This window comes from Sturnira hondurensis, unplaced genomic scaffold (genome assembly GCF_014824575.4).
Source record: "Sturnira hondurensis isolate 20B ecotype Veracruz unplaced genomic scaffold, ASM1482457v3 Scaffold0008860, whole genome shotgun sequence".
Classification (NCBI taxonomy): domain Eukaryota; kingdom Metazoa; phylum Chordata; class Mammalia; order Chiroptera; family Phyllostomidae; genus Sturnira; species Sturnira hondurensis.
In genome coordinates, this window is record NW_028081491.1 from 2,289,250 (window position 1) to 2,307,792 (window position 18,543).

Below are 18,543 nucleotides of genomic sequence, written 5' to 3' on the forward strand. Positions count from 1 at the left end.
CCACCTCTGCTTCCACCTCAGCTCTGCCATTTACTAGTGGGAACACGGCCAACAACCTCCATGCATCTATTTTCTCATCCATCAAATGGGAAGGAAGATGGTACCAGCACCAATTTCATAGGGCCATTGTGAGGATTAAATAAGATTATGTATCTAGAGTGCTTAGAACAGTGTTTGGCACATGGGAAGCACTCAATGAATGTTGCTAAGGGGAAAACTGTATGGGAATTGGAGTGGTAAAACTGCCATGAGAAAGGGTATGATACTGTGTTTAAAAAAGAAATATAGTATATAAACGGACAAACAAGATGTAGTATATATAATATGTGTGTATATAATACACACACATATAGATATATAATATATACCACATACATACATTGGAATACTACTCGGCCATAAAAGGATGAACTACTGCCATTTGTGACAACATGGATGGAACTTGAGGATATTACATAAGTACACCCAACTTAATTAGTGCTTGTCTTGTCTTTTCTGATGACACAGAGAAAGAGAAGCAATCACAGTCCTACTGCATTTTTCACAAGTGTAACCTCAAACACAATGCTGTGCTCGGTTCCAGTATCACATTTGGAGAAAGCCATTCAAGGAAGGGAACACAAAGGACCAAGCTTAAGAAGGCAAATGTTCTTCCAACCTGCACCACATACGACAAGTTTACAAAAACCTGTGACCTAGTGACCAGGAAAATAAAGAGGATGGTCTTCAGATATGTGGATTGTCTGGGAGAAGCAAGGGGAATCCCGCGCCACTCTGAATGAAGGTCAGGACTGAGAGGGCTGGGCAGACCCTCTCCGTAGACAGGGCCGGCTGGCGCGAAGGAAGCCATTCTCTGATGGGCTGTTCCCACAGGGTGCTGCTCCTTGTTGGAGCACTGAGACAGGGTCCTGGGGACAATTAGATAGAAGCTGGGTGACTGTTTGTCAGGGAAAAAGAGGGTTAAGCAGAAATTACTTTCAAGATCATTTTTGACCATAGTACTCTAGCATTTTAGGAGGTAAAACAACCTGGAACATGTTTAAGCTACAGCGACTGGAAGTAAAACATCAGTCACACACTGTAAAGGAATGAGCTGGATTGCTATGTAGCTTTGGCCTCATAAATCAACGGTGATTTTGATTAAAAAAACTAATTAGAGGGATCTTAACTGAATTTGATTCAACCACATATTTGAGAGTAGATTTGGGTATAGGAAGCAAGCAATACAAGACTCCCATTACACTGCTACAGCACTGTATTCTGGGGGAGAGCGTGGAGGAAAGACGGGTACATATACAATACACCCAAACTGGTACCCTCGTTAGCCAGCCTAAAAGGGACCTCTTGCTCTAGCCAGGACTCAGGCGATCATAATAAAACATGCTGTCTGTCTGAACACACACTCAGAGCACAAGAATATAGAAAACCTGAAAGTTACAGGAAGCAAAAGTAGAAAGGATAAAAATTCGAAAAAATTTTGTACTGCATCAAAACCCCATGACTTCATTCCAGAAAGAGGCAAACCAGACAAAACACTAGGCCCTTTCTGCAAGGGAGGCTGGAAGCACATTTTGCACACCACAGCATGTGTGGTGCTATGTGCCGAGATAATGGGAAGGCTCATCCCATCTTATGACTCAAAGAGGAGCAAATGGTCTGTGGCAGCTAAAGAAGGACCTTTCCCTCCTCAGTGAGGGGTGGCAGGAGGTAGAGGGCTTGCCTGGGTTTGAAACCCAATATACACCAGTATGTAACACAGGACAAACAGTTATGAGAGCAGCTCTCTTCTAGTCTTATGGGCAACTGTATACTATTGAGCTCTTGTATTTACCATTCAGTGCACTCACAGTAAGTATAAGACCATTCGCCACAGCACTGTTTGTGAAAGCAAAAACTAGAAATTCCCAAAGTGTCCGACAATTAACAAATGGTTAGATAGTTAGTTATGAAACATTCATATCCTGGGATATTATGCAGCAGCTAAAATAAAAGAGACCTACATGTGCCTATAACAGAATACTAGGGATTATATTATTAAGAGAAAAGTGGAAGCTCTTTTCCCTTACATTGTAAATTTAAAAAATGACAACAGCCAACACAACAATAGCTGTCCAGTGTGAATGATTCAAAATTATACCTATTTTTTGTCAGACTGGCAAAAGAATTAATATATTTTTGGTGTGTTGCAAAATTTTAGTAATTAGTTTAGATGTGCCATGAGATGAAAAAGGTCGAAAATCACTGACTTAGCAAAATGTTTTCAAGCTCTGTCCGTTTTTGTAGCATACGTCAATACTTCATTCCTTTTATGGCTGATCAATATTATATTGCATGGATAAAACATATTTTATTTATCCATTCACTTATTGATGGACATTAGAGTTGTTTCCATTTTTTAGCTATTAAGAATAATGCTTCTAGAATATGAAAACACTGCTTTGAAGAGATATAAGTACCCCTCTGTTCACCAAAGCATTATTTACAATGGCAAAGAAATGGAAACAACCTAAGTGTCAAATGACAGATAAATGGATAAATAAGATGTGGTGTGTATGTGCTATATTATATATATATATATATATATATATATATATATATATATACACACACACACACATATGTATATATGTATATATACATAATATATATATATATATATATATTATGTGAAATGAGTAGGAAAGAAAAGGATAAAAACCATATGATTTCACTCATATGTGGAATATAAATTTTAAAAATAGCAAATAAAGCAATAAAAAAGTCATTGATACAGACAACAGAATAACTGTTACTAGTGGGGAAGGAGGAGAGGTGGGGGGAGAGCAAAATGGGTAAAGGGGCCAAATATATGGTAACATAAGAAAACTAGACTGTTGATGGTGAACGTGCAAGAATAGATATCGAATTAGAATGTTGTACATCTGAAATTTATGTAATGTTACATCTATGTTAGTTACCTCAATAAAAATAGAATTTTTAAAAAAGAAAGAAAAAAAACAATGTTTCTATGGACAGCTGAGTACACGGTTTTATGCTGGGGATGGAATTTTATACTTTTCTAAACTGAGTTTTTCTGTTAAGTACTTTTATTTTTTTTTTAAATCATGGTTATCTAAGCAGTAACTATGAACTGATTTCTTTTTTATGTTTTTCTATATTTAAAAACCCTACTAAATGTTATTGTAAAACTAAAATACCATGTACAGTAAAAGTATGTAATTAGGAGCCTGTTGAGGAAAATTCTATCCCTCCCTTAGAAATACCTCAGTGATGAGTAACCAGAGAAGGTCTACAAAAATGAACAGGGAGTTATTTGAGTTCAACTACTCTGGACAAGCCTGTTGTCCTTGCTGGGTAAAAGAAGTGAGAGCTGAGAGTGTCTCTCTAACAGGAAATAGGAACTGAGTGGGCAGCTCAGGAAGGTGGAGCTGGCCTTTGAAACAGGAAAGGGCAGAGTCTGTTTCTGGCTGGCCGAGAGCCCTAAAGTTTTTCAGAAAATGCTGGCACACGTATACACCCTCTTGTCACGAAAGGAGAGCAATGGTCTATACAGCTAGCTGGCTAGCATGTGTGGTTCAAATAAAGAAAATCACACAGGAAGAACAGGGTGGAGGGAATCCCAGGACTGAGGGATGAAGGGTGGAGTGTAGGAATTCCAAAAGGCAACGTAGACACTTTAGAAATTGCACCAGCCAGTAACTCTTCAAGGCCATAAAGGCAATAACATTTTTTTCTCAGACCTGTGGTCAGATTCTGTGCAGAAGCTATGGAAGCTCTACAGAGCAGAACCCGAGGGGATACCAGGATGGCCCTTATGCACAGATTAGGCCAGAAGCTATTAGGTAAGGACCATAAGAAGACCCTATTTTTCTTAGAAATATTGCTAATTTAATTCTTACCTCAAGCTATTAGTTTGAGCATTTTTGTTTAACATTCAGATTTTCTAAAGTTTCTTTTTGCTTTTAATCTTATCTTTTTCATTTGTAACCAAACATCCTTGTACATTTTGTCTATTTACTTTTCACTACATTTTATTAATTATGCTAGTACAGTTGTCGCATTCACTCCCCTTTATTTCCTTTTGCCCTGCACACCCCCTCCCACCCACATTTCCCCCTTTTAGTTCATGTCCATGGGTCATACATATAAGTTCTTTGGCTTCTACATTTCCCATACTGTTCTTACCCTCCCCCCTGTCTATTTTCTACCTACCATCTATGCTACTTGTCCCCTGTATCTTTCCCCCCCTCCCTCTCTCCCACTCATAACCTTCCATGTGATGGCCATTTCTGTGGTTCTGTTCCTATTCTAGCTGTTTCCTTAGTTTTTTTTTTTTTAGGCTTGGTTGTTAATAGTTAGGAGTTTCTTTTCATTTTACTGTTCATAACTTTGATCTTTTCTTAGATAAGTCCCTTTAACACTTCATATAATAAGGGCTTGGTGATAATAAACTCCTTCAACTTGACCTTACCTGGGAAGCACTTTATCTGCCCTTCCATTCTAAATGATAGCTTTGCTGGATTGAGCAATCTTGGATGTAGGTCCTTGTGTGTCATGACTTGGAATACTTCTTGCCAGTAATGTCTCTTTTGAGAAATCAGCTGACAATCTGATGAGAACTCCTTTGTAGGTAACTGTCTCCTTTTCTCTTGTTGCTTCTAGGATTCTCTCCCTCATTTTAATCTTGGCTAATGTAATTATGATGTGCCTTGGTGTGTTCCTCCTTGGGTCCAACTTTTCTGGAACTTTCTGACCTTCCTGGACTTCCTGGAAGTCTATTTCCTTTGCCAGATTGAGGAAGTCTGCCTTCATTATTTGTTCAAGTTTTCATTTTCTTGCTCTTCCTCTTCTTCTAGCCCCGCAATGATTTGGGTGTTGGAATGTTTAAAGTTGTCCTGGAGGTTCTTAAGTCTCTCCTCATTTTTTTGAATTCTTGTTTCCTCATTCTGTTCCAGCTGAATGTTTATTTCTTCCTTCTGGTCCGAATTCTTGATTCCAGTCCTGTTTCCTTCCCATCACTGTTGTTTCCCTGTCCATTTTCCTTTATTTCACTTAGCATATTCTTCATTTTTTTTGTATTTTGTGACCATACTTAACCAATTCTATAAGCATCTTGATTACCAGTGTTTTGAGCTGTGCAACTGATAGGTTGGCTATCTCTTTGTTGCTTAGTTGTGTTTTTTTCTGGAGCTTTGATCTGTTCTTTCATTTGTGCCTTTTTTTTTTGTCTCAGCACACCTGTTATATAGTAAGGGGTGGAGCCTTAGGTGTTCCAGGCCGGGGCAACCCACATCACTGTGTAAACATCAGCTCTCTGCCAGTTATCAGTCACTTTCTCCACTACCCACAAGCAAATTGGGCCCTTCTAGGGCTGATTCCCAAGTGGGTGGGTTTATGTATGTTCTAGAACCCTGTGGTTCCCTCCAACAGAACTCTCCTATGGGGCTGGAAGTTTCTCCCACCACCTCAACCCCCACAGTTCTTTTCAGTCAGAGGTTTTGAAGCTTTATTTCTTTGCAATGGAACCCTGGGTTGCACAGTCTGTCTCACTCCCCAGTTGTTCCTCCCAGTTTATCTGCAGTCAAATGTTGGATTGCCTGGTCTGCCAGCTGTCCCCTTGCTACGAATCCTCTCCACTAGACTGCCCATCTCTGCCCCTCCTACTGGTCTGGATGAATGTTTCCTCTTTAACTCCTTGGTTGGAAGAATTCCATACAGTTTGATCATCTGTCAGTTCTGGTTGTTTTTTGTTTTTAAATTTGTTGTCCTTCTTTTGGTTGTGTGAGGAGGCACTGTGTCTATCTATGCCTCCATCTTGGCTGAAAGGCTATTGTACTTTTAAAAAAATGTCCTTTTAGTTCCTAATAAAATTAACTTTTTAAACACTCCTGTCAATTGTAAGTTTGTCAGGAGGAAAGGAAGGTGTTTCCAGGCTCTGGCTGGTGAAGAGATAAGAACAGGGTGCTCCTTATGGTTGCCAAGAAAAGGTGGCAGCAATAAAAGATAGGAACGGCCAGCTCAGAGCCTTGGGGAGGGTGGTGTGGGAAACAAGGCAGGATGAGGAAACCAGAATAGGCTGGGAGAGAGAGTGGGGCTGACTGTGGGGGCTATGTCCTTGTGTTCTCTGGCACTTCTTGGGCAAATATTTACCAAGTGCCAGAGGATCAGTATCTAACACTTGCTGAGTATGTATTATAGGTATAACAATAGGGACTTGACAATATTCAGCCATTTTAAATGCACCAAAATGGCAATTTCCTGGGATTCAACCTAATATAAGTGTTCTAAATGATTTTTCCATCTTTATCACATGGACTCCTCATGCTCCTCTAGAAACTAGTTTCTACAATAGTAGAAACTAGTTTGGGCTGTTTTACAGAGAGAAGACTAAAGCTCAGTGTGGTTGTATAACTCTCTCAAGGTCACTTAGCTTGTGGTGGAGTCAGAACTGAATCCAGTCAAATGCAGGCTGTGGGCTCTTACGGTTACTGTTAGAAAGCCCATGCTACTCTCCTGGGTTGAGAATGAAGACTGATGAGCTCCAGAGAGAATGCAGGCCTGCATCCTCAGATGATGTTTCTCTAAACTGAGGCAGGATCGACCAGACCTGGGCCAAGAGGAAATGGGATTGCTACATTTCACTCTGTTCAGAGTCATAACAAATTTCACAAGACCACATATTCACCTGGTTCCTTTAGTGGACCAATCCTTCTCTTCAGTCAGGAATAGCTTTACATCACATTATTAGAAGCCTTCTTTGAAGCTGTACTGACATTTCAATCAGTTTTGAGTGCCCAAATGTGAGACTCAGAGCCTCAGGCCAACCAAGAAGAGCATCTCAAGCTCTTCTAACTCAGGCCTGTGTTCCTGAAACAGCCACCTATTCCGTTCAGCCTCTAGACTCTGTACGTCTGACCATGTGTCATCCTAAAATCTGGGTAATCCTCCCAGCACTTCATTTGTATATCATTCTTGGAACTGACCATAGCTCCCACTGCCTGGATGGTCATGTGCAAATTCTGAATTCAGCATCTGTGGAACTCCATTACTTAGCCTGTCCTTCCTTGGTTCACCTTCAGTCTCATGGGTTCTTAATGCCCATATTCTCCAGTAAACCCATTCTAATTTAACACCCATTCCCACCATCAATTCACTGCTTACACCTGCCATGCTTTGCTCACTGAGTTCCCTGTTGTCCACCTCTTTACCGGTCTCATGACTATGCCTTCTTACCGGTCTAGCTCAAACCTCACATCTTCCCAATGGTGCTTTCTAACAAGCCTACCAATATTAAACTCCTAGTTCTTAGAACTTTGAGGATGGAGCCTAGGATTTGTCTATCTATGTCTTGTGGCCAATATTCCAACTCTCCAAATAACATATAAAAATCATAGGGATAGAGATCATGATGTATACAATATTCATTTTTTCAACATTTACAGGCATGTACTCAGTGCCAAGCACTGTGGTATACAGAGGTAAAGAAGATACTGTCCCTACGCTCAGAAGGCTGATGAGTCAGAAGAGACATTAGGTCAGATCATATAAAATTGCTGTTTCTGTAGGTTAAAAATGGTTAAATATGGGCAATTCAATAATGTTTCATTCTAAGGATAATTATCAAAGAAAGCAGTAAGATCAGGATGGAGATACAACCAGAGTATTTAGAGGGTACAGAGGAGGGTCACTGGCTTGTCTTTTCAGAGTAGGGCTTGAGGTTTTTGACAAGCAGTGACATCTGTGCTGAGTCATAAGTATCTGGAGTCAAGCAATAGGGGAGGGATATTCTAAATAAAGGCAACATGAAAAGAGGCAAAAAGGTAAGAAAGAAGAGACCAATAGTAGGTGTTATGGGCCAAATTATATTTCTCCAAAATGTTTATGTTGCAGTCCTAACCCCCAATACCTCATAATGTGACTGCATTTGCAGACAGGGCCTTGAAGGTGTAGTTAAGTGAAAATAAAGCCAGTAAGTTGGGCCTCAAGTGAATCTGGCTGGTGTCCTTATGCAAGAGGAGATTAGCACATACAAAGAGACAAGAGGAGTGTTGCACACAGAGAAGAGACCATGTGAGGACACAGCAAGAAGACAGCCATCTGCAAGTAAAGGAGTGACATTACAAAAGCAACCAAACCTACTGATACCTTAATCTTGGACTTCTAGCCTCCAGAACTGTAGGACAATAAATTACTGTTGTTTCAACCACATATCAGTCTGTGGTATTTTGTTTGACAGCCCTGACATCCTAACACAGTAAGGTTTTATGAACTACTGGGGGTGGCTGGAGGAAGACGCAAAGAGTGGCATGAGAAGAGGCTGAAAAAAACAGGTAAGAGTGATGGTGCATGGGGACTTGACTGCTGTAGTATGGAATGTGAAGTTTTCCCTGGAGATGAAACTTTTGGAGGGTTTTAAGCAAGGAGGTGACAGAATCATAAGTGTTTTAAGTAGGGCTCCCCAGTGGAAGTGTGAAAGATGATTTGACAGGACAAGATTAAAGGCAGAAAATCATGTGGAGGTTGCTGGGCTGGTACATGCAAGCCATTAAGTTATAAACAGAGAGATAGTAGTGTTAGCAATGGGGAATTGAAAAATACTGGGTTGGCCAAAAAGTTCACTTGGTTTTTCCCATTTTTTCCTATAAGATTGTGGTAGTACTGCTTAATTGTCTTTAACTTCATTCAAAACAATTTCGTTAGGCTGTATTGTAACAGCTGTCATATCACGGTGCATTTAAAAAAATGGTGAATTTTTTTGTGTAGCCATTTTAATAGTGAAGATGGGAGAAAACAAGCAATATTTTCAGCATTTTATGATTTACAATTTCAAGAAAGGTAAAAATGCAACTGAATTTCAAAAAAAAATTGTGCAGTGTATGGAGAAGGTGCTGTGACTAATCGAATGTGTCAAAAGTGGTTTGGCGACTTCTGGCCAAGATGGAGGCATAGCCAGACACATTGTGCCTCCTTGCATAAACAAAATAAGGACAAGAACAATTTAAAAACAAAAAACAACCAGTACTGACAGAAAATTGAACTTTATGAAGTCCGACAACCAAGGAGTTAAAGTAGGCACATTCAACCAGACCGGTAGGAAGGGCAGAGCTGGGCGGCCAGGTGGAAAGGGGTTGTGGCAAAGTGGTGGCTGGTGGACCCTGGGCATGCAAGGCAGTGGCTAGGAGACCCAGTGAGGCAGCAGATTGTGGAGGGGCATGGTGCACAAGGCAGCTGGCAAACCTGTGGGTCTCACATTCATGCACAGATAAATCAGGGGAAACTGGGGAGTAAGACAGACCTTGCAACCCAGGATCCCAGCACAGGGAAATAAAGCCTCAAACACGTGATAGAAAACCTCCACTTGTGGGGGTTGAGGTGCTGGGAGAAACTCCCAGCCTCACAGGTGAGTTCCTTGGGGAGACCCACAAGGTCCTAGAATGAACACAACCCCAGCCACATGGGAATCAGCACCAGAAAGGCCCAATTTGATTGTGGGTAGCAGGGGAAGTGACTGAAAACCAGCACAGAGCAGAGCAAGCACCATTGTTCCCTCTCACATCCCTTCCCCACATACAGTGTCACAACCCAGTGAAGTGGGTTGCCCCGCCCTGGTGAACACTTAAGGCCCCGCCCCTCACTATGTAACAGGCACTCGGAGACAAAAAAAAAAAAAAAAAAAAAAATTGGCCGGAANTCGTTAAAAAAAAAAAAAAAAAAAAAAAAAATGGCCGGAATGAAAGAACAGATTACAGCTCCAGAAAAAAATACAACTAAGCCACAAAGAAATAACCAACCTATCAGATGCACAGCTCAAAACACTGGTAATCAGGATGCTCATAGGACCGGTTGAGTATGGTTGCAAAATAGAGAAAAAAGTGAAGAATATGTTAAGTGAAATCAAGAAAAATGTACAGGGAACCAACAGCGACGGGAAGGAAACTGGGACTTGGATCCATGGTGTGGACAAGAAGGAAGAAAGAAACATTCAACCAGAAAAGAATGAAGAATCAAGAATTCAAAAAATGAGGAGAGGCTTAGGAACCTCCAGGACATCTTTAAACGTTCCAACAGCCGAATCATCAGGGTGCCAGAAGAAGAAGAGGAAGAGCAATGGATTGAAAAGTCATTTGAACAAATAGTAAAGGAGAACTTCCCCAGTCTGACAAAGGAAATGGACTTCCAGGAAGTCCAGGAAGCTCAGAGAGTCCCAAAGAAGTTGGGCCTAAAAAGGAACACACCAAGGCACATCATAATTATATTACCCAAGATTAAAATGAAGGAGAGACTCCTAGAAGGAGCAAGAGAAAAGGAGACAGTTACCTACAGAGGAGTTCCATAAGACTGTCAGCTGATTTCTCAAAAGAGACCTTGTAGGCAAGAAGGGGCTGGCAAGAAGTATTCCAAGTCATGAAAGGCAAGGACGTACATCCAAGATTGCTCAATCCAGCAAAGCTTTCATTTAGAATGGAAGGGGAGATAAAGTGCTTCTCGGATAAGGTTAAGTTCAAGGAGTTCATCATCATCAAGCCCTTAGTATATGAAATGTTAAAGGAATTTATCTAAGAAAAAGAAGATAAAAAATATGCACAGTAAAATGACAGCAGACTCACAGTTATTAACAATCACACCTAAAACAAAAACAAAAACAAACTAAGCTATCATCTAGAGCAGGAACAGAACCACAGAAATGGAGACTGCATGGAGGGTTATCAGCAGGGGAGTGGGAGGAGGAGAGAGGGGGAAAAGGTACAGTGAATAAGGAGCATAGATGGTAGGTAGAAAATAGACAGGAGGAGGGAAAGAACAATATAGGAAATGGAGAAGCCAAAGAACTTATATGTATGACCCATGGACATGAACTAAAGGGGGGGAATGTGGGTGGGAGTGGGTGTGCAGGCTGAAGGGGAATAAAGGGGGAGAAATGGGACAACTGTAATAGCATAGTCAATAAAATATTTTTAAAGACAGCTTATTATGGTATTTGTTTTTGTCTTAATATTCAGAAATTACATTTGCCTAAATTTAGGCTACCTATGAAATGACTGAATTTGAAAGACCTGTTGCACATCATTACAGAAAACATTGTTATCAGATGTGCGTACAATGAAGAGGAAATGTTTCTGAACCCACTGTGAATTATGTGGTCTAGGGTTAGTTTACACCCATCTCTTGGAATTCTCCCTGACATGGACACAGAGAAACTAGAAATTGCTGAAACTGAAAGGAAGAAAGGGAGTTGTAAAAATTTGTTCTCAGACTTTGTTTTAATACACAAATAGGATCTGATAAAGAAGTCTCTTAAAATAATACAGTAATTAAAGATGCTGTCTTTTTTTTTCTTTTAAGATATCCCGTGGTTTTGAAGTGATGAAGAACGATTTAGAAGTCTTGGTCTGTGTCCTGCTACGTCCCCCATGGTGCCAGCTGCTGTGGAAACTCCTCTCACCCGTCTTTGCAGCAGCTTTCAGCCTGATGACCACTCCCTCCTAAAAACACTTTCTTCTCTTGGCGTATGTGTGTCAAGCTCTCCCTGATTTTCATCTGCCTGGTTGGCCAGTCCTTCCCTACCTCTCCTGCTGGCGTTTAACATTTTCATGGAGATGAGTCAAGGCTCAGAAGGACTGAATAAATGTCCAGTGTCACAGAGCTGAGAAAGGGCAGAGCGAGGGGTTGAAGCGATCTTCTTTCCTTAAACCATCTGGCTGCTTCAAGGAGCTCGATATCACATTGAGTTGTATTAAAATAAGACGGGGCATGAAAGTTGGAGTAAAAGAAAGTATCCTTGAACCAAGTGTATTTGTCTTTTTATACATGAAAGCATGCATCTGAATTTTTTCAGTAGATACTGGGAGAAAAGAAAACAGCATTGCGTTGTTGATTATTAGCAAAGTGAGAAGAGAAAAAGTAATTGGTCTCTTTTGATCTGACCTGACAATTTTAGAAATTTATAGGAACTCTTCCATTTGTGCCTTCCATACATCCAGTGTTAAATCATGATTCCCATCAAATGTGTCTTCAGCTGACGTGGTTGTAAGTCTCCTTTGGTTTCGATAGTTTTTTTATGTTCTCCCAGGCTTCTCAGCCTTCCTTGGCTGGGGAGCCTGTACATGTGGCTGCAGGCTGCTGAGGCATGGCCATTTGCTCAGAGTTTCAGAATGCTCGCTGTCACATTACCAACTCTGTGCCTTTTCTCATTCATTAATTATTAAAGGTGCCATTCCTGTAGACAAGACCCCAGTAGCTCTCTCCAGACTCTCCCTCACCTCTCCATCAGCCCTGGCAGAACTGTGCTCCAGGTGAACCTGATCTCATTGTTGTCCTTTTCCACACTGCCTAGCTGCCACCTCTTCACTTTCTCTTGTTGTCCCCTCACCATCCCCACCCCCAGCCAAAAAACTTGCCTCTTGGCCAGTACAGAGCCCTGACTCCTGCCAAGGAAGATGCAGGGGGCTTCTAAAAGGCTCTGTGCCTTTTGTCTCCAGGGCACAGCTAGATTCCGGTATCTTCTCTTTAAGTGCTTTTAGTCAGATGCTCTGACAGGTTCGTGGGAGGGAAGAGCTCTAGTGGTGAGGTCAGAAGAAATCTGTCGGGTTTTATTGTGATTTGGTGTCACGCCCCCTTTTTCTAGATTTACTGTTAAAGTCAAACTAGTGCTGAAAAAAACATGAACATATATCATGTTGAGGAGGTTCTGATGAGCCCAAATTCTGGTGCAGCTCTTTCTCCTAGCTGCTGCCTCCACAGTTCATACAATTGTAGGGAAATGCAGACATCTTCCCCTACCCTGTTCAAGAATGTCTCACTCTTAGTCCCAAGGACATCCCATAATAATAGGGAAAACCCTAAGTAAGTTACCGTGTAGCCAAAATGAAATGTGTGTGCCCTAAGTTCTATAGTTTGCAATGCCTAAGCACTCTGTATATTCCATTTAAAACAGTAAGACTTCTAAAATTAAAAGTTCATATGTAAACCTTCTCTAATATGAATGCAGTTTTCATCTCTAAAGCTTTTCTCAAAATGTTTATTTCTAATCCTTGAAGAACATAGCCATCTTTTCCCACCCACATGTGGGAACATATCCATTAGCAGCTCCATCAGTCTGCCTCAGGGAAAAGCTCTCCTCCTTCAAAAGTCCCTTATTGCTGTCACAGGCCCACCTGTAGCTCAGAGGTTCAGTGTTCTCCAGGCACCTCCGACCAGGGCCTGAGTGCTCCCCAGCATCCTTCTCTCAGTCTCCACAGGCCCCATAGGCTGTGAATGTAATTCCGGGCCTTCCCTTCTCCTTTTTTTCTTTTGCTTCCTTCCCAGCAGGGGAACTAGAACCATCAGCCTGTTCTCCCTTCAATTCTATAAATGCATCAACATCAACATCTACCCTAACCTCTCAGATGCCTGAGTGCCAACCTGCTGTCAGTCTTCATACAGTTACAGATAAATTTCTAATTCTACAAGGTGAAAGTAGAATATATATATAAGATGAGAAGGGAAGAATGATGCTCTCATCATCACTTTTGAACCAAGGACTGGGATCATGAGTCAAGGAAACTTTTTTCCCAAGGTCATTGTGCCCTATGACCCCCAGATTCTATCAAACATATAGCAGTTCCTGTTTTATTGAACTCATCTGCTTTTTTGGGTACCATTGATAGCTCTTGCTTTTGGGAATTTCTGACACCTGGCCCTCATGCAGCCCCTCCCCCAGTTCTCCTGGTACCCTCTGCTGCCCTTCCTCCATCTCTGTTGCTGCCGCCCCAGAGCCGGTGTCCCTGGGAGGCTCCCATCTTGGTTGTATATCCTTCTGGAGTGGCCTTACTTAGGTGGGGTTGCTCAAAAGCGGAGATTATTTGGAAGTATCCCCAGGAGGGGAAAACACAGGGGGAAGTGGAAGTGAGAAGAAGAAAAGGAGGCCACGCTGGGAGCCATGATATCAATCAGGTGCCGGGATTGCTCTGGAGGCACTGTGGGTCAGACCCAGTGTTTCCCCACTAGGGGCAAAGGCCCAGGTTGCATCACCATTGCCTGGAGAGATGTACATTCTCAGGTCCTTCTGGACCTATCGTTCACAGGCAACCTGAAGGCCACATCTGACAGAGTCACAGAGAACACACAAAGAGCTGATGTGCACAGAGGTGATAAAAGTCCTACAGCATATGAGTGGGGCACTGGCACTGCTGGCCATACCTACTGTGTATGCTGGAGGCTCCCAAGTTGTCAGCCCAGCCCAGCCCAGCCCAGCTAGCTCTTAAAAATCAGTTGTGAATGCTTAACTGTCCACTTGGCATCTCTCTTCTTGGCTACCCTATAGGCATCTCACACTGGTAATCTCTTCTCACCCCATCTGCTCACCTCCTCTAGGGTCATAGGTAAAAACCTGAGAGTCATCCAACTCCCTGCTTTCCTGACCTCCCTTCCATTCCCCTCCTCTCCTCTTCCCTTAGAGGGCTTAAGCCATCACTGTGAACTCGCCTTATAAGTATTGGTTTGGCCAAAAAGTTCATGGGATTTTTCTTCCCGTAAAATAAGACACATTCTTCATTTTCACCAATAACTTTACTGATTGATAATTTGAGTTATGTGAGCTTTCCTTCACATGATATAGCATTGATTGTTCTCAATTAATGTCTCCATTTGATTGCTATCAACTTCAACTGGTCAACCTGACTATGGAGCATCGTCTAGCAAGAAATTTCCAGCACATAACGTTGCAAACCACTTTTTTTCTGTTTAGTTATTTTATTTTTTAAAATATATTTTATTGACTATGCTATTACAGTTGTCCCATTTCTCCCCCTTTATTCCCCTTCAGCCTGCACACCCACTCCCACCCACATTCCCCCCCTTTAGTTCATGTCCATGGGTCATACATATAAGTTCTTTGGCTTCTCCATTTCCTATATTGTTCTTTCCCTCCTCCTGTCTATTTTCTACCTACCATCTATGCTCCTTATTCACTGTACCTTTTCCCCCTCTCTCCTCCTCCCACTCCCCTGCTGATAACCCTCCATGCAGTCTCCATTTCTGTGGTTCTGTTCCTGCTCTAGATGATAGCTTAGTTTGTTTTTGTTTTTGTTTTAGGTGTGGTTGTTAATAACTGTGAGTCTGCTGTCATTTTACTGTGCATATTTTTATCTTCTTTTTCTTAGATAAATTCCTTTAACATTTCATATACTAAGGGCTTGATGATGATGAACTCCTTGAACTTAACCTTATCTGAGAAGCACTTTATCTCCCCTTCCATTCTAAATGAAAGCTTTGCTGGATTGAGCAATCTTGGATGTACGTCCTTGCCTTTCATGACTTGGAATACTTCTTGCCAGCCCCTTCTTGCCTACAAGGTCTCTTTTGAGAAATCAGCTGACAGTCTTATGGAACTCCTCTGTAGGTAACTGTCTCCTTTTCTCTTGCTCCTTCTAGGAGTCTCTCCTTCATTTTAATCTTGGGTAATATAATTATGATGTGCCTTGGTGTGTTCCTTTTTAGGCCCAACTTCTTTGGGACTCTCTGAGCTTCCTGGACTTCCTGGAAGTCCATTTCCTTTGTCAGACTGGGGAAGTTCTCCTTTACTATTTGTTCAAATGACTTTTCAATCCATTGCTCTTCCTCTTCTTCTTCTGGCACCCTGATGATTCGGCTGTTGGAACGTTTAAAGATGTCCTGGAGGTTCCTAAGCCTCTCCTCATTTTTTGAATTCTTGATTCTTCATTCTTTTCTGGTTGAATGTTTCTTTCTTCCTTCTTGTCCACACCATGGATCCAAGTCCTGGTTTCCTTCCCATCACTGTTGGTTCCCTGTACATTTTCCTTGATTTCACTTAACATATTCTTCACTTTTTTCTCTATTTTGCAACCATACTCAACCGGTCCTATGAGCATCCTGATTACCAGTGTTTTGAGCTGTGCATCTGATAGGTTGGTTATTTCTTTGTGGCTTAGTTGTATTTTTTTCTGGAGCTTTGATCTGTTCTTTCATTCCGGCCATTTTTTTTTTTTTTTTTTTTGTCTCCGAGTGCCTGTTACATAGTGAGGGGCGGGGCCTTAAGTGTTCACCAGGGCGGGGCAACCCACTTCACTGGGTTGTGACACTGTATGTGGGGAAGGGGTGTGAGAGGGAACAATGGTGCTTGCTCTGCTCTGTGCTGGTTTTCAGTCACTTCCCCTGCTACCCACAATCAAATTGGGCCTTTCTGGTGCTGATTCCCATGTGGCTGGGGTTGTGTTCATTCTAGGACTTTGTGGGTCTCCCCAAGGAACTCACCTGTGAGGCTGGGAGTTTCTCCCAGCACCTCAACCCTCACAGGTGGGGGTTTTCTATCACGTGTTTGAGGCGTTATTTCCCTATGCTGGAGCTCTGGATTGCGAGGTCTGTTTCCCTCCCCAGTTGTTCCTCTGGGTTTATCTGCTCGGGAATGTGGGACCACCGTCTCCATCAGCCACTGCCTTGTCTACCCCAGTCCTCCAGCCACTGCCTTGACAAGAGTCCTCTCTGCCCGGCTTCCAGTCTCTGCCCCTCCTAGTGGTCTCTTTGAATGTATCTTTTTTAACTCCTTGGTTGTCAGAATTCCACACAGTGCGATCGTCTGTCAGTTCTGGTTGTTTTTTGTTTTTAAATTTTCGTTGTCCTTTTTTTGGTTGTGAAAGGAGGCACAGTGTGTCTACCTACACCTCCATCTTGGCTGGAAGTCCGCATAACAAGCTTTGAACAAAAAAACTAAGTCTTGAGAGTGGCAGTATTGGCAAAGTTATACAGCTTGTACATGTGCCTGCATCAGCCACCCTAAGGCAAACCTCTCTGACTTTCGTCTGCTTCCCCTCTGAGCACAACTTCCCTCACAAAATCCATATTCATTTTCTCCACTTTCTGATCAACCACTCACTCTTGTACCACCTTCAATCTAGCTGCCTTCTCCACCACTCACAAATACATGCAGGCATGCCAAGATAACAACATCTTTATGTGGTCTAACCCAAAGGACACTTCTCTCCCTCCTTTTATACACAGGTGCAAGCAGTATCCAACACCCCATCCCCACCTTTTTCACTTTTTGTCCTGGCTTCTGGTGTCTGGGTTTTCTCTACATTAATTTCCCCAGCTCCTCTGCTAGCTCCTCATCTTCCTCCCAAGCACTGCTCTCACTTTCCTCTCTCCCTGGTGATTTCAACGTGCTCAGATTTTAAAGTATTTATAGGCCAAATGTTCCAATCTCTCCAGTGAGCTCCTGACTGGCAGACCCCACTGAGTTCTCAATATTGAACAGCTTCGGGCATCTCAAACAGAATGCATGCAAAACTGGAAACTTAGTTTTCCTCTCCACATTCTGTGCTATCTCCCCAGCTGTTCAAGTCAGAGGCAGAGAAATCATTCTGGGCACTCTCCTTTTCCTCTTCTCCACATTCGATTGACAGAAGGCCTGCTAGTCCCATGGCCAAAATACATCCCAAACAGGTCTGCTTCTTGTGTCTGTCACTGCCGCCACCAGGAACTCATTATAGATGACAGCAGTGTTCTAACCCTACTCATTGCTCTCCATGTGCTGCCTGCGTCCACCCAACACAGGAGCCAGAGCAGCTCTATAAACCCACAAGGCAGAGCATGAGCCTTCCCTGCTGAAGGCCCTGACATGGCTTCCATAGCACTTGGAGTAAGGCTCTTGGACCTGGCTCCTGCCTGCTCTCCCTGCCCTTCCAGCCACACTGCTCTCTTCCCTGCACCAGCATGCCAAGCCCTTTCCTACCTCAAGGCCTTCCTGCATCTCCCACAGGCATTATCCAACTCCTCACTGTGAATCATCGTGTTCCCTTCTCCCTACTTCTTACCACCTGTAACTAGCTATGCACATGACAGTGTCCCTGCTAAGTGGAATGTTTGTGAGAACATGGCCCTGTACACGTGGGTGTAGCTGTCCCACTAGCCAAGTGAACAGACGTGAGAATAGCAGCACTGGGTGGGGACTGCGGGGCTCCCGGCTGGCTCTCCTGAACAATGGATGAGTCAGCGGCAGTCAGCACGTGAGCAGGGACTTCTCTGTAGGAAGAGCTGCCTTGCTGCATGAAAGCATCATCCTCCAGGGTCACACTGGGCACTGCAGTTCCTGTAGACTTGGGCCTCCATGGGCCGTCACTAGGGAGTGGTGGGTTTATTTAAAAACAGTGACAACAGGGAGCCTGAACCCTGTCAGGCAGGCTTCTGCCCAGGAAGTGGCCTGGCCTTGGGGGCTGCCATCTAAAGTGGGGGTGATTCCTGGATGGCCGCCTTCCCACCTGTCTGATTGTGGACTCCAAACACTTGGCTCTAGTCTAGAGGGAGCAGGATGAAAGCTTCCATTGCCATAGCAACCACAGTCCGGGGCCTAAGCTGGAGGTTTCAGATAAACAACTATTCAGAGAAGAAGACAAGGAACAAAGCAGACAGGCACAAAAATGGTAAAAAGACAAGAAGTAATCCTACAGGTGCTGTAAGACACTCTGAAAACAAAACTGTGGAGCTGGGAGTAGAACCCTCCCATAGGAGTGGCCTCCTGATGGGGACGGATCTTGAACAAAAGGCCCC

The 18,543-nt window shown here is 42.8% G+C and overlaps 1 protein-coding gene across 5 annotated transcripts in view; it reads right to left on the reverse strand.

Annotated features, from left to right (window-relative positions):
• The window catches only part of AOPEP (aminopeptidase O (putative)), a 426,177-nt gene that overhangs the window by 143,048 nt on the left and 264,586 nt on the right, over positions 1-18,543 (reverse strand). The gene's annotated exons all lie outside the window — the stretch shown is intronic.